The following is a 14,675-nucleotide window of genomic DNA, read 5'->3' as shown; positions in this document are numbered from 1 at the left end:
TCCCTTCCACCTACCCCCGCCCACCAAATCCTTTGCCACTTTTTGGGAAGGATGAACTTTGAGAGGATACTTGTCTCAATTTCATTGTTGCTAAATGAGATCATATCAGCATGCCATGTTACTTTATAGCAGTGTTGCCAAAACTTGGGTCTCTAGCAATTTTTGAACAACTCCCACCATTTCTAACTAGCAAGGGATGATGGGAATTGTAGTCCGAAAACACCTGAAGACCTGGGTTTGGGAAACACTGCTTGATAGCAAAGTTGGCAAAGCTGTGGCCCTCTGGACTCCAATTACCATCAGTCCCAGTGATCAAGGGTGATGGGAGCTGCAGTCCAGGAATGTCCAGAGGGCCACAGTGTACCCATCCCTATAGAACAGGGTTTCACAAACTTAGGTCTCTCCAGTGGTTTTTGGACTACAAATCTCATAATCGCTGACCACTGGTCCTACTTAGCTAGGGGTGATGGGAGTTGTAGTCTAAAACCAGCTGGACATCCAAGTTTGGGAAACCCTGCTATAGAGTAACAGGAGCAAAGCGACAGGCTCCTTAATCTTAACGAACCACCTACATCTAAAGAGGAGGGAAGAATCTATCAGAGCAAGGAGAGGAACCAGAAAGGACAAGGGCTGCTAGCCATAAACCTGAGCATTTTATTTAAAGAACCTGGGAGTCAAAGCAAAACCCACAACAACAGCGTCGCCAAAACAAAACAACCTTCTGTTCCTACTTCCCACAGCACCACCAGATGTAAGCTCTGGAGCAGTTCCACAAAGCAAAAAGGTTCTACTGCATTACAAAGCTAGCCGTGCAGTCACACCAACATTTACTCTGTGGTGGCTCTGATGAAGGAAGTAGGTTGTTCTTTGGGGGGGGGGGCTGTGGCAAGCATCAATAGCCAGTGTTAGAAAGTCAGATAGCTAGGCACCAAATGGCTCCTTAAACCAGGGTTGCAGTCACCAAAGGCTTAGTTGGCATTTTGGGGAAAGACTGCTCTAATTTTTCAAATGAAGGACTGGCTGTGATTGATTCTCAATTAAATATCTGGCTAGTTCAGATGACAACCTTGAACTTCAAGAAGAAAAGTCACTTGATCCAAGGACAGTCCACATATATATTAGCCTATTCCGGCCTCTTTTTCTTCATGGTGACATGGACCATTCATAACATAAGAATATCCTTCACAAGTGTGTGCAGGGCAGTTGGGTGGGATAAGTGAAGACAGCAGTTAACTGGAATGTTGTTCACTGCTCCTGAACAGAAAAAAGCATTTTGGTTCTTGAACTTCATTCCGATTGCGGAGATAAAATAGAACTGATTGGATTCTACAAGATGTGTTGCTCGTGTGTGAAAACAATCAAGACCCAAGGATCCCCAGACATGCACCTCCAGATGGTAGAGATGTCAGGTGCCATCCTGGTACCCAGGCATCTTCACCTGGTCACAAGTGACCAATAGAAGCCAGGTACAAAATGTGCCTGGCTTATTTCTTAGACTGATCAATACCATGCTCTGGCAAGGCCTCAGAAACCCAGGGGGACCATAGAACATAGCAAGGCTAGAGCTTAGAGACGATGATCAGCTCTCCACACGGTCAGAGGCAAGGTAGGGTAAGTTTCAGGCTCCAGCCCCAGGCACACTTTTAACTTGCGAGCAAAATCTCACTTTGACTCTTGCTGCACAGAGTTCGATGTCTGCATCATTCCATCGGCCGACTCCTGCGAGAAGGCCAAGCAGAGATGAAGGGACCCAAGATGAAAACACTGCTCTTGCTGGGCGTTTGATCCTGGGGGATTCTCAAAATTCACAGGGGTGGCCCATTCCATCACTTATGCCCTTTCTAAGAGCATCAGAAGGATGCCACAGGATCAGGCAGAGGCCCATCAGCCTGCTTCATCACCCCACTTCTGACAGTGGCTAGACAGAAGGGCAACTGCTCAGTGGAAAAGAACCTCAGGTCTCATGATCAGTCCCTGGTATCTACAGGAAAGGTGGCAATGTCCCCTGCCAGTCGCTGTAAATGATACCGACCTAGATGACCAAACCATCCCAGGCAGCTTCCTATGTCTCTGAAGAGCAGATAAGGGCATGAAAAAATAAGCAGCAGTAGAAATGGCAATTAAATGCCAGGATTAAAATTCTGCATTTCTTCCCGAGTCTCCAAAGCACTTCCCATACACCAGTGGTTCCCAACTGGGAGTTCGCATAACCCACCCAGGAGGGACTGTGGTACTATTCACATAACAAAACTACCCAAGAAATATATATATATAAATTCAAAAGTAGGGGGTCCATGGCTTGGCTTTTGAAAAACGGGGTCCACGGGACTTAGCTAATTAGGTACTACTGGAATGGACCATCATAAGCTAATCAGTTCATTGGACAACCCAGGAAGGTAGGCCATTCTCTCCATATTGCCAAGGAGAGGCTGACGTTGGAACAGCCCCTTGTCAAGGGCCACCAGCGTACACTCTTATTGAGAGAGTGAAGTCCAATTTCATTCAGTAAGACTTCATTCCAAACATTTAGGGCTCTTAAGGGGCAAGACACACATTCTCCTATCAGCGTGTGTGTGTGTGTGTGTGTGTGTGTATATATATATATATATATATATATATATATATATATATATATGCTTTCGTAGATTTTCACGGGTACAGGAATGCAGGTTTTGGTGTCCTCGGGTGTCTTCCCGTGTAAAAGTTGGGGTGTCTAGGCGACGTTTCGACGAGGTCTCACTCGTCATCTTCAGGCTGGTGCTTTCGGCTTCTTGTTACTGGAACAGAGCAGGATCTCAGTGTTTGAGTTCCTATAAATACTGTTGAGGGGGTGTGGTGTATAGCCTCCAATGTTCTGGGCAGAGAGGAAGTTCCCAGGCTAGTGTGCCTTTTCTTCTTTTGTTCCTTAATTACTTGAGGGATATCCTGAGTGATTTCTTGAGTGATATCCTGAGTACCACTTAGGTGGGTCATTAGGTGTGGATTAGTTGCTAAAGTCTTTGTGTCTTGACCTCTTGAACTTTGTGAAGAGTTTTTCTGAGAAGATGGCTGTACTGCACTTAGTTGTGCTCTGGCTTGGCTTCGTGTATAGGGGCGAGCTGTGGTTTTGTGGCTTGTGTCAGCCAGATCTGTGTAGGGATTGCAGGGGGGTGCAGCATCCGGAGGTGCCTCCATGGTTTGGCTACTGGATGGTGTCTGTAATTTATCTGTGGAGAGGGTCTGGGTTTGGGTCTGGTGTGGTTGATTGGTGATGGCGTTCTGTGTGCCTCTGGATCTGGTGTCAGTTTAAACTGACAGACCCAAACCCAGACCCTCTCCACAGATAAATTACAGACACCATCCAGTAGCCAAACCATGGAGGCACCTCCGGATGCTGCACCCCCCTGCAATCCCTACACAGATCTGGCTGACACAAGCCACAAAACCACAGCTCGCCCCTATACACGAAGCCAAGCCAGAGCACAACTAAGTGCAGTACAGCCATCTTCTCAGAAAAACTCTTCACAAAGTTCAAGAGGTCAAGACACAAAGACTTTAGCAACTAATCCACACCTAATGACCCACCTAAGTGGTACTCAGGATATCACTCAAGAAATCACTCAGGATATCCCTCAAGTAATTAAGCAACAAAAGAAGAAAAGGCACACTAGCCTGGGAACTTCCTCTCTGCCCAGAACATTGGAGGCTATACACCACACCCCCTCAACAGTATTTATAGGAACTCAAACACTGAGATCCTGCTCTGTTCCAGTAACAAGAAGCCGAAAGCACCAGCCTGAAGATGACGAGTGAGACCTCGTCGAAACGTCGCCTAGACACCCCAACTTTTACACGGGAAGACACCCGAGGACACCAAAACCTGCATATATATATATATATATATGCTTTCGTAGATTTTCACGGGTACAGGAATGCAGGTTTTGGTGTCCTCGGGTGTCTTCCCGTGTAAAAGTTGGGGTGTCTAGGCGACGTTTCGACGAGGTCTCACTCGTCATCTTCAGGCTGGTGCTTTCGAAGCCGAAAGCACCAGCCTGAAGATGACGAGTGAGACCTCGTCGAAACGTCGCCTAGACACCCCAACTTTTACACGGGAAGACACCCGAGGACACCAAAACCTGCATATATATATATATATATATATATATATATATATATATATATATATATATATAAATGCAAACGGGACTCTTACAGCGTTACCGAAGCGCCTCTTCCCGAATTGATTTGGAAAGCACCCGAAGGATAATCAAAGCCTTAAAATGCCACTCCACGTCTGGGCTAACTTTGCCTACGAGGCTGTTGGTCTTAAAGGGCGTGTTTGCTGGAGAACACGCTGAAAGCCCAGCCCAGTTGCCGGCCACCTTCGTTTATTTATCGAATCGCGGGTGAGTTTTCCCAGCGGGATCTTTTTCTCCGCGAGCTGCACTCCCCCCTCGCGCTCCTCCATCACATTCTTCCTCCAGCGATCAAAGTTTTTTGGGGGGTGGGATGGGGTGGGGGAGGGGAGAGAAAGGAGGGGCGGGGTGCCGCCGGCGGCCACCACCGGGTTGCCCAGCTACAGCCCGAGAGAGACGCGAGCAGCCCGCAGCAGCCCGAGAGAGCCACTCACCTCTCCCACCGCCTTCTCTGCACAAACAAGCCGGAGATCAGCCCAGATGTGCCTGGCTCCCGTCACCTGATCCACTCCCCATACCTTCCCCCGCTCCTCCTATTCCTCCTCCTCCGTCCGGAGAGCGGCTGCTGCTGGTGGCGACGGCGCTGGAAACTTACCAAGCGACGGCGCTGCTGCGAGGCTCCTGGGGAGCCGGTTAGTCCTGGAGGCTGGAGGGATTTTATTCGTCCCCCCCTTGGGGGGGAGCAACAGCCAACAGAGAGTTGTGGCTTCCCCCCTCCAGCTCAGCCCGGCCGCAGGTGGCTCATGGTCGCCGCGCTGTGCGCTCCGGCTGCGCGCCGCGCGCCCGCCTCGCCAGCCGGCCTGAGCAACAAGCGGGAGCCGGAGCGGGTGGCTGGAGAGAGCGAGGCGGGCGCTGGAGTCCCCGGCGAGCGCTCAGCCCCCAGCATTTAAAGGCACGGCTCTCCCGGGAGGGAGGCGGGTGCGCGCTTTCTCGCCCGCCCGCTTTTTGTTTCCTAAACCCACCAAAGTCGCGCGTCTTTGCTGGCGCTTCCTACTCCGTGCGCCCTGCTCGGTGCGCGCAGCGCCGATCACAGCCAGTGGAGGGAGCTTTGGTTTGGGGGCGGGCAAAGATCGGCGGGGGGGGGGGAGAGGAGGAGGAGTTAAAGCAGCCGTTGGTGTGCGTATCTCTGTGCGCTGTTTTTATTTTTTTCGCGGGGAGGTGCTGCTCAAAGAAAAAACAAACCCCGAGCCGTATGCAGTCAGAATCGGAAAGTACCGAGTTGGTGCGGAGGTTGCCAACTTTAAAAAAACAAAAGCCCAGCCGCGCCGCCTGCGCCTTTAACGGGGAATTGAGCGGAGGGTGGAAGCAGGCTGCTTCGTAAGCACATGAGAAGCTGGATCAGGCCATTGCATAGGAGTTAACTCCTAGGGGCTGAGGTCCCTGCGGTCCCCCCATTAAAATATTTGAGGGGACCAGGTTTCCCCAAAGTTGATGGGCATCGCCATTTCAATGGTATGTGTGCTCCGAGTCTTGTGATTGATTATGCAGGATGGCCCATTTAGATAAGCACCCTGTTTTCCCAGGTGTCCGTGGGAAAACCAGTAGGCAGGATTCGAGCGCAGCAGCACTCCCCTCCTGTGGATTTCAGCAACTGCTATCCAGAAACATCGCTGCTTCAAGCTGTGGAGGCAGGGCAAAGCCATCGTGGCTAGTAGCCGTCGATGAATCCTCTCCTCCTCCAATGACTTTTTTCTCCTTAAAAGCTTCCTTAAAAGCTTCGCCGGCTCTTCGTCTGTAAAATAAGGCTGCTGTTAAAAGCCACGCGCCCAGCCTAGGCTGGATTTCCCCCCGCCCCAATCAAGTGGCGATGCTAATTGCCTTCTCCCCACCCACCCCAATCAGCCGATGTAAAACATCGATTCGATGCTCCAAATTTAGCAGGCCATGATGTTTATATCTCCATACCGTAAAAAGTATGTGATTCATAAGCACCAAGCTGTTTTTTTAAGGCACAGGAGGAGCCCGAGCTAGGTTTAAACGACAACACTCGCAGCTATGAGCAGGCCATAGCTCAGTGGTGGAGCACATGCTTGGAATTGGGGAGGGGGGGGAGACATCTGCCCAAGACCCTGGAGAGCTGCTGCCAGTCAGAGTCAATGATATTGGGGCCAGTGAACTGACCCCTGTTTCCTGTGATTGGTGTAAGTGGCGCAGGAAGCATAATTTTAAGCTAGCAGTTCTCAAACTTTTTGTGTGTGCAGACCACTTGACAATTGCTGGGGGTCTTGCTTTTCCTTTGGCATTGAAACCGGTGCTGTATTATGAGTGATATTCACAGGCCTTAGGCCAGTGTCCTGGGAAGGCCTCCTTTATAACATAAGGTTGGGGGTGGAAGGATAGTTATATTGACTGGAGATTGATTGATTGAGGATGGCAACATGGCCTTTTCTGTGATGGCGCCCTGCTTGTCTCCCCTGGCAGGCTCTCCTGGTGCCTTCCTTGCATATTTTGATATGCCAGGCAAAAAACATCCCTCTTCTCCCAGGTCTTTGGCTAATTAAGCAATCTATAGCCTTTAAATCATTGTGTTATTCGTGTGTTTTTTGGTTACTATGGAATGTATTTTTATCTTTTTATATTGTAAACAATCCTGTCATCCTTGGATGAAGGGAAGTATAAATTTAATAAATAATAATAATAATGAAAATTGCTGGCCTGTGTTCAGGGCGGCATTGCTAGCCAGTTGGATATAATCCATCCCTGGTGAAAACAACCTGGTTCTCCATCTTCACACACACAAAAAATAGCAGCAGGGCCAAATCACAAGAAAGGAGATTCCGACTAAACACCAGGGCTGGGTCAAAGAAGTGTTTCAGTTTAAAGCGTTGTAAATTGAAACAGGGAAAACAGGTAGAGAAAAACCAGGAGTCCACATCGCCCTCTGGTGGCACATAGGTAAAGGTAAAGGGACCCCTGACCATTAGCTCCAGTTGTTGCCGACTCTGGGGTTGCGGCGCTCATCTCGCTTTATTGGCCGAGGGAGCCGGCGTACAGCTTCCGAGTCATGTGGCCAGCATGACTAAGCTGCTTCTGACGAACCAGAGCAGCGCACGGAAACACCGTTTACCTTCCCGTCGGAGTGGTACCTATTTATCTACTTGCACTTTGACGTGCTTTTGAACTGCTAGGTTGGCAGGAGCTGGGACTGAGCAACGGGAGCTCACCCCGTTGCGGGGATTCGAACTGCCGACCTTCTGATCGGCAAGTCCTAGGCTCTGTGGTTTAACCCACAGTGCCACCCGCGTCCATACAACGCATACATACAATGCATATAAATTGCTTTTTCTTCACCACTCTAGCTGAGTCCCAGGAAGAACTTTCTGATGGTAAGAGCTGTTCGACAGTGGAACAGTCCCCCCATAAGAGGTTGTGGACTCTCCATCCTTGGTGGGTTTTAAGAAGAGATTGGATGGCCATCTGCCATGGATGCTTTAACTGAGATTCCTGCATTGCAGGGGGTTGGACTAGATGATCCTTGGGTGGCCCTTCCAACTCCATGATTCTGTGATTCTTTCACAGTTCTGCAAGCTTTCCATGGACCACTGGAATGGAGCGAACGGGCCGCGGCTTGAGAACTTCTGCATAAGCTATAAATGTTCCAGGCATATATATTTTTTGGACTGCGTTGTCTGCTGTCAAGTGGTGTGTGGGCAAATGCTTAATTTCTAAAAAAGAGAGATGCCGGCGTTCAGGCCTATAAGGGAGCTCTGCCATCTGCCTTGGAAGCTTTGTACTTCCAGACAAGCAGGGATACAAAGTATTTCCTTGCTTGGTGATGAAGGAAAGGCAAGCTGCACGTGCCCATAGGTAATCTTAAACACTAACAGGGTACACCTGAAACTGTGGCTCTGGAATTGGCACTGGACACCAGGGGGAGGGCTATAGCTCAGTGCCAGAACATCTGCTTGGCATGCAGAATGTCCCAGTGCCATTTCCTCCCATCTCCAGTTAGGGCTGTGAATGTACCGAGTCTGGAATCCTGGAAAGACTTTGCCAGTTGGCATGGGACATGGGTGGCACTGTGGGTTAAACTACAGAGCCTAGGACTTGCCAATCAGAAGGTCAGCGGTTTGAATCCCTGTGATGGGGTGAGCTACAGTTGCTCGGTCCCAGCTCCTGCCAACCTAGCAGTTCAAAACCACATCAAAGTGCAAGTAGATAAATAGGTACCGCTCCAGCGGGAAGGTAAACGGCGTTTCCGTGCGCTGCTCTGGTTTGCCAGAAGCGGCTTAGTCATGCTGGCCACATGACCCGGAAGCTCTCTTGGCCAATAAAGTGAGATGAGCACCGCAACCCCAGAGTCGGTCACAACTGGACCTAATGGTCAGGGGTACCTTTATCTTTACCTTTATAGACCATGGGTAGGCAAACTAAGGCCCAGGGGCCGGATCCGGCCCAATCGCCCTCTAAATCCAGCCCGCGGATGATACAGGAATCAGCATGTTTTTATACATGAGTAGAATGTGTCCTTTTATTTAAAATGCATCTCTGGGTTATTTTGGGGGGGCTGCTTGGTGTTTTCACATGAGTAGAATGTGTGCTTTTATTTAAAATGCATCTCTGGGTTATTTGTGGGGCATAGGGATTTGTTCATTTTTTTAAAAAAAATATAGTCCAGCCCCCCACCAGGTGTGAGGGACAGTGGACTGGCCCCCTGCTGAAAAAGCTTGCTGACCCCTGGCATAGACAATACCGGGCACAATGGAGTAATGGTCAGACAGTGGTATTTTTCTAGGTGCCGGAACTCTCAATTAACACCTCCCTCGTTGTCTTAGAATGGCAATGGCACTCACCTGAGAGGTGCCGGAACAGCTGAAAAAAAGCCTTGGGTCAGACACCATGTAAGGCAGCTTTCTATGTTACTATCATAGGCATAGGGGGAGCGGGTGGCACTTGCTGATCAGTTGGAGATCAGCGGTTCGAATCCACTCGACATGGTGAGCTCCCATTGCTCTGTTCCAGCTCCTGCCAACCTAGCAGTTCGAAAGCACACCAGTGCAAGTAGATAGATAGGTACCGCTGTGGTGGGATGGTAAATGGCATTTCCGTGCGCTCTGGTTTCCGTCACGGTGCCTTGTTGCTCCAGAAGTGGTTTAGTCCTGCTGGCCACATGACCCGGAAAGCTGTCTGTGGACAAACGCCGGCTCCTTCGGCCTGAAAGCGAGATGAGTGCTGCAACCCCATAGTCGCCTTAGACTGGACTTAACCATCCAGGGGTCCTTTACCTTTTTGACCTATCATAGGCAAACCATTTCTTGGGCATTTGTTCAGCCTTTCACCATTTTAAGTCTTAACAGATGGCATATTTGAAATGTGATCTGCTATTCATTTATCATGGAAGACAGGAGTGGCTGGCGTGCTCTGGTCCATGGGGTCATGAAGAGTAGGACACGACTAAACGACTAAACAACAACAAAATTTATTTATCATGCATTTATTTATTTGCAGATGTATACTCCGCATCACAACGCAAAGTAACCAAAGTGGCACACAACAGAATAAGATAAAAAACAACAACAAACGAAATATTACAAACTTGGTGCAATTAAAAACAAGTGTGCAATTATTATTCCATGAAATGACTGGGGCAGACTTCAGGGAAAGCCTTCTGAAGCATTAAAAATGTATCCAGTCCTTGCCTAAATGACAACATGATACATGCTTGTCAGATTTCTAACTACACTATGTGGGTTCTTTTGCGTAGAGGTGGTAAGCTGATGCTACCGTGAGTTGTAGGGTTTCTGTAGACAGAGAATCAGAGAATTGTAGAGTTGGAAGGGACCCCAAGGATCATCTAGTCCAACCCCCTGAAATGCTAGAAGCACAGCTAACATGCCCCTGACATGTGGTCATCCAGCCTCTGGTTAAAAACCTCCAGTGAAGGAGAATTCATCACTTTCTGAGTCCGTTCCACTGTCCAACGTGCTCTGGTTAGAGTTGCCACCTCTCCCTCCCTCTCCTTTTGCCACCTCTCCCTCCCTCTCCTTTTGCCGTATAAAGAATTTTCCCCATTCTTTATACAGTGGTACCTCAGGTTACATACGCTTCAGGTTACATACGCTTCAGGTTACAGACTCCGCTAACCCAGAAATAGTGCTTCAGGTTAAGAACTTTGCTTCAGGATGAGAACAGAAATCGTGCTCTGACAGCACGGCGGCAGCGGGAGGCCCCATTAGCTAAAGTGATGCTTCAGGTTAAGAACAGTTTCAGGTTAAGAACGGACCTCCGGAACGAATTAAGTACTTAACCCGAGGTACCACTGTATTTTCTCCTTGTCAGCGTTTTGGTCAGGAGTTCATATACAGAGTGCAAAAGGGGTTAGGTTAAGGTGGGGAGGTGGGATCAGCTAGGAAGCAGGTGTAGTGGGCTTGAGAATGAGGAGAGGGCATGGTAGCACTAGATATCCGTCCATCACTGGACATTTTCAAAATTGTGTGGGATGTCCACGTAGGGGATAGCTTGGGAAAGGCTGGAAATGGGGAAGAGGAAAATATTTGTTTGCAATAAAACGTTAATAAAACAATGACAACAACAACAAAAATGATGATTTTGCAAGATCTTTCGGTTAGGGCTAAGTTTCTGATGGCTAGAGTCGAGCATTAACTGGAAATTAGTTTTAATATCTGTTTTATAATTTATAGTAAGTGTGCTTTTTAAATAAAAATAAATTTCTCCACCAAGCCATGGTCGCCATTCTCCCACATAAAATAAATGAAGAAAGCAGTACAAAAACAGCACCTCTTATTTGATTCCAGTATGTAATAAAGGCCAATTGCTTTGCCAGCACAATAATAAACCGCAACACTCGGTATTGTTCTGCTTCTGAGGTCAGAAAGGGACAGAATATGGTCACCTGGTTTGTGAATCCGAGATGTTATATCTGGCTAGCTAATGCTGGGCTGTGTGTATTTCTGATCATGCCATAACTCCCCATGCAGCAACCAGGGAGAATCACTTCCCCTCAAAAGAGGTTGTCCATTGTGTCTCTGTGTGAGTTGCTGCTGTGATCTAATTCTGCCTCGGGTGGCAAAATGGGATGTGCTGCCCTTGTGTGTTGGGCATGCCCATTTGCTACAACTTGCTGGAGAACAATTTCCCAGTGCATTTCAGATGTAGCAGGCATTATAGGAAGACCTACTCTTTTGTTGATTTTGTCTTAACTTGGTTGAAAGTGAGATGAAGAAGAGATTGAGATCTTTAGTCTCTGTCTTACTAATGGCTGCAAAAAATCGTTTGGGTAAGAAAATGGAAAGACCAGAATGTACCAACTGTTTGGGAATGGCTAATGAATTGTGTCGGAAGTGGCAGCGTAGGATAAATTGATAGGTGCTATTGGGAAAAGAGAAGGTGTAAAATGGAATATTATGTATGCAGAGAGATGGAATTGTTTTGTGCATTACTGAAATGAGCTATATGGTAAGATATTTGTTTCTGTAGTTTATCCCATTTTCTGTTTATAAATGTATCACTAGACTTTGTTTAAATAAAACATTTTTTTTTTAAAAAAAAGAACCAACACAGTCTCAGCCAGCAAACTTACAATCTAACAAACCTGATATGAATGGGAAAAGGGACGTGAGCAGATGAGATGGTCCTAAGAGAGATAGTTCTGGAAGTTAGGGTCCTCTTTTTCCTTCTTCTTTGGCGATCACACATTACAGAGTAAGATTGTCTTCCATGAACACGGTTTTAACAGTTACAAATAGGTAGCCGTGTTGGTCTGCCATAGTCAAAACAAAACAAAATTCCTTCCAGTAGCACCTTAAAGACCAACTAAGTTAGTTCTTGGTATGAGCTTTCGTGTGCATGCACACTTCTTCAGATACACTGAAACAGAAGTTTCCAGACCCTTCTATATAGTGAGAAGGTGGGGAGGGGTATTACTCAGAAGGGTGGTGGGAATGGGTGATAGGCAGATAGCTGTGATGAGCCTGTTGACGGTTTTAACAGTGAGTCTGTAGGTGACTGTGGAGGCCAGTTCTGGATCCACACGTCCTTGCACAGTAGGGACATAGGTTTCTGGGCAGGCGTTGATCACGGTGAGGGTTTGCCAAGCGTGCCTTCCTCTTAGCATGCTTCTCCCTTTCGTCCTGATTTCGGGCGTCTTCAAAGTCAATGACACCTTTGGTAAAGGCTGTTCTCCAACTGGAGCGTTCTCAGGCCAGTGTTTCCCAGTGTTTATACTACTCTTTTTTTTAAGACTTGCCTTGAGAGAGTCTTCTTTTGTTGACCACCAGCATTACGCTTTCCATTTTTAAGTTCAAAATAGAGTAGTTGCTTTGGAAGACGATCATCAGGCTTCTGCACAACATGACCAATCCAACAAAGCTCATGTTGAAGAATCATTGCTTTGACACTGCTTAGGGTCCTAGTGGCAGCTAGCCCCCAATCGGTCAATGAGCTTAGCATGGAGACTGTTGCTTTCTGAAAGTGACCTGATACATTGCATGAACAACACAGGTCTGCTGTTGAAAATGGCAGTCACCTGACGATCATGTACAAAGGCACATGGGGCCACCATCTTCCTGAAGCTATTCAGGTCTCCATTCAGTCAGTTGTCTGTATGGGAGAATTCCCGGAAACCACATTCATGCATACTTGGATACATCTATGAAGTCATGGAGATAGAGGCTAGAGAATAGTTGTTCTCCTTCACTCAGGACACTTGATCTGATGAGCATCCAATGAAGCAGAATCTTGGAAGATTTAGGACAGATAAAAGGACTCTTCCAAAAAGACCAGAAGCATTTCTTTTGGGGATAACTGGGACAGATGTATCAAGAAACCAAAGGAATTTATTCTTATATGTGACAACCGCAGCGAGAATATTATATGTTCAAAAATGGCGAGATGAGGCAGTACCTACTAGAAAAGATGGTCCATTGAAACTGATGGGATAAGCTGAATTAGCAAGAGGTGGAGCGCAAGATGAGACAGTTTTCAAGGAGGATTGGAATATGTTTGCAGACTATTTAAAAATATGTATTGTAAACATGTTAAAACACAAGCAGGTTTGGAGTAAGGACAGCACAAAAATGTATATCTGAGAACACGGTAGAAGAGAGGTTTAGAACAGGCATAGGCTGTTGAGACTACAATTCCCATCATCCCTGACCACTGGTCCTGTTAGCTTGGGATGATGGGATTTTATAATGAATTAATTTTAGAATGCTGTATTATTTTACTGTTGTTAGTCACTCTGAGCCCAGCTTCGGCTGGGGAGGGCAGGATATAAATATATTTATTATTATTATTTGTCCCAAAACATCTGGAGGGCCGAGTTTGCCTATGCCTGGTTTAGAATTATGATACAGTGGTACCTTGGTTTTCGAACAGAATGTGTTCTGGAAGTCCGTTTGACTCCTGGAACCATTCAAAAACCAAAGTTTGGCTTCCGATTGGCTACAGGAGCATCCTGCAGCCAATCAGAAGGCGCAGAAGGCGCGCCAGATGTTCGGCTTCCGAAAATTGTTCGAAAACTGAAACACTCACTTCTGGGTTTCAATTGTTTGGGAGCCGATTTGTTCAGGAGCCAAAGTGTTCGGCTTCCAAGGTACGACTGTAATATGTAGCAGTATTAGAAAACTTGAGGAAACCATGGAAGGGTGGAGGGGAAGATGAATACTTATGGAATGCTAATTGGAAAATGTTGTACAATTTGTTCTATTTTCTTTTGGAAAACTTATAATAATAATTATTTTTTAAAAAGAAAGTACTTCACAATGCTCTCATAAGAGTTAATGATGGACCCCCTTTGGGATGCCTTTAATGGAGAATTAGACAAATCTTTGAGGGAGAGGGCAATTGATGGCTACCAGTTACTGGAAGCCACCAGAGGGGAGAGGGCTCTTGAGCTCTAATCCGGATTTCAGGTTTCCCACAGGCGTCTGGTGGCCACTGTAAGAACAGGACTAGATGGGCCATTGGTCTTATCCACCAGGCTCACCTTCTTATGTTCTTATGGTGGAAGAAAGTGGAGATAGAAATGTAATAAGAGCAGCTCTTCTCTTTCCATAGCCTGGTGAAGCACAACTTTGTACAAATACCTGCTCTCCTGTCCACAGCAGCTGATGACATGAGGCAGGAGCAGGGAAATGTGTTGCCATGAGGACACTGGAACATCTGGGACATGGCTCTATCTGAGCACTTGACCCAACGCCAGAGGGTAATTAAGGAAGTGACACAGCAACACCACTTCAATGTTACATGGTTTCCCCTTCATAAGCTTTAATAGCCTGAATAGTTTGTTTTACAGACACCTCCCCAGTGCATTTTTCACTGTGGTGCAGTTATTTGGTCAGTGAATAATTTTCTATCTTTTTTCATTCAACACCCAGACTTGAGAGCTCCTGGCCAGGGAAACAGCTGCCCAACAGTGTCTTCCTATCTAGGTCTACTCAGAAGTAAGTCCTACTAAATTCTATGGGACATGCTCCCAGTGAGGTGTAGTTAGGACTGCAGCCTAAGTCAGTAGTGGACATGATGCCAATTGTGTGAAGG

At 47.1% G+C, this 14,675-nt stretch overlaps 1 protein-coding gene and 1 long non-coding RNA gene across 7 annotated transcripts in view; one reads left to right on the top strand and one right to left on the bottom strand.

The window, feature by feature from the left end:
• The window catches only part of LRATD2 (LRAT domain containing 2), a 20,065-nt gene extending 14,863 nt beyond the window's left edge, over positions 1-5,202 (bottom strand). For 2 of the 6 annotated variants that reach the window (XM_081918997.1, XM_081918999.1), the window contains exon 1: positions 4,771-5,202. The gene's annotated coding sequence lies outside the window, so the exon portion shown is untranslated. The other 4 variants (XM_081919001.1, XM_081918998.1, XM_081919000.1 and 1 more) reach the window with 4 other exon arrangements.
• The window catches only part of LOC309374236, a 23,345-nt gene continuing 13,398 nt past the window's right edge, over positions 4,729-14,675 (top strand). Inside the window, exons 1-2 of the long non-coding RNA XR_014170434.1 lie at positions 4,729-4,807; positions 14,513-14,578. This is a non-coding gene — a long non-coding RNA (uncharacterized lncRNA). The remainder of the gene's footprint in view (positions 4,808-14,512; positions 14,579-14,675) is intronic.

This window comes from Podarcis melisellensis, assembly GCF_964234715.1.
Source record: "Podarcis melisellensis genome assembly, chromosome: 7".
Lineage (NCBI taxonomy): Eukaryota > Metazoa > Chordata > Lepidosauria > Squamata > Lacertidae > Podarcis > Podarcis melisellensis.
Note: the sequence above shows the minus strand (reverse complement) of the source record. Positions and strands in the feature narration are given on the sequence as shown.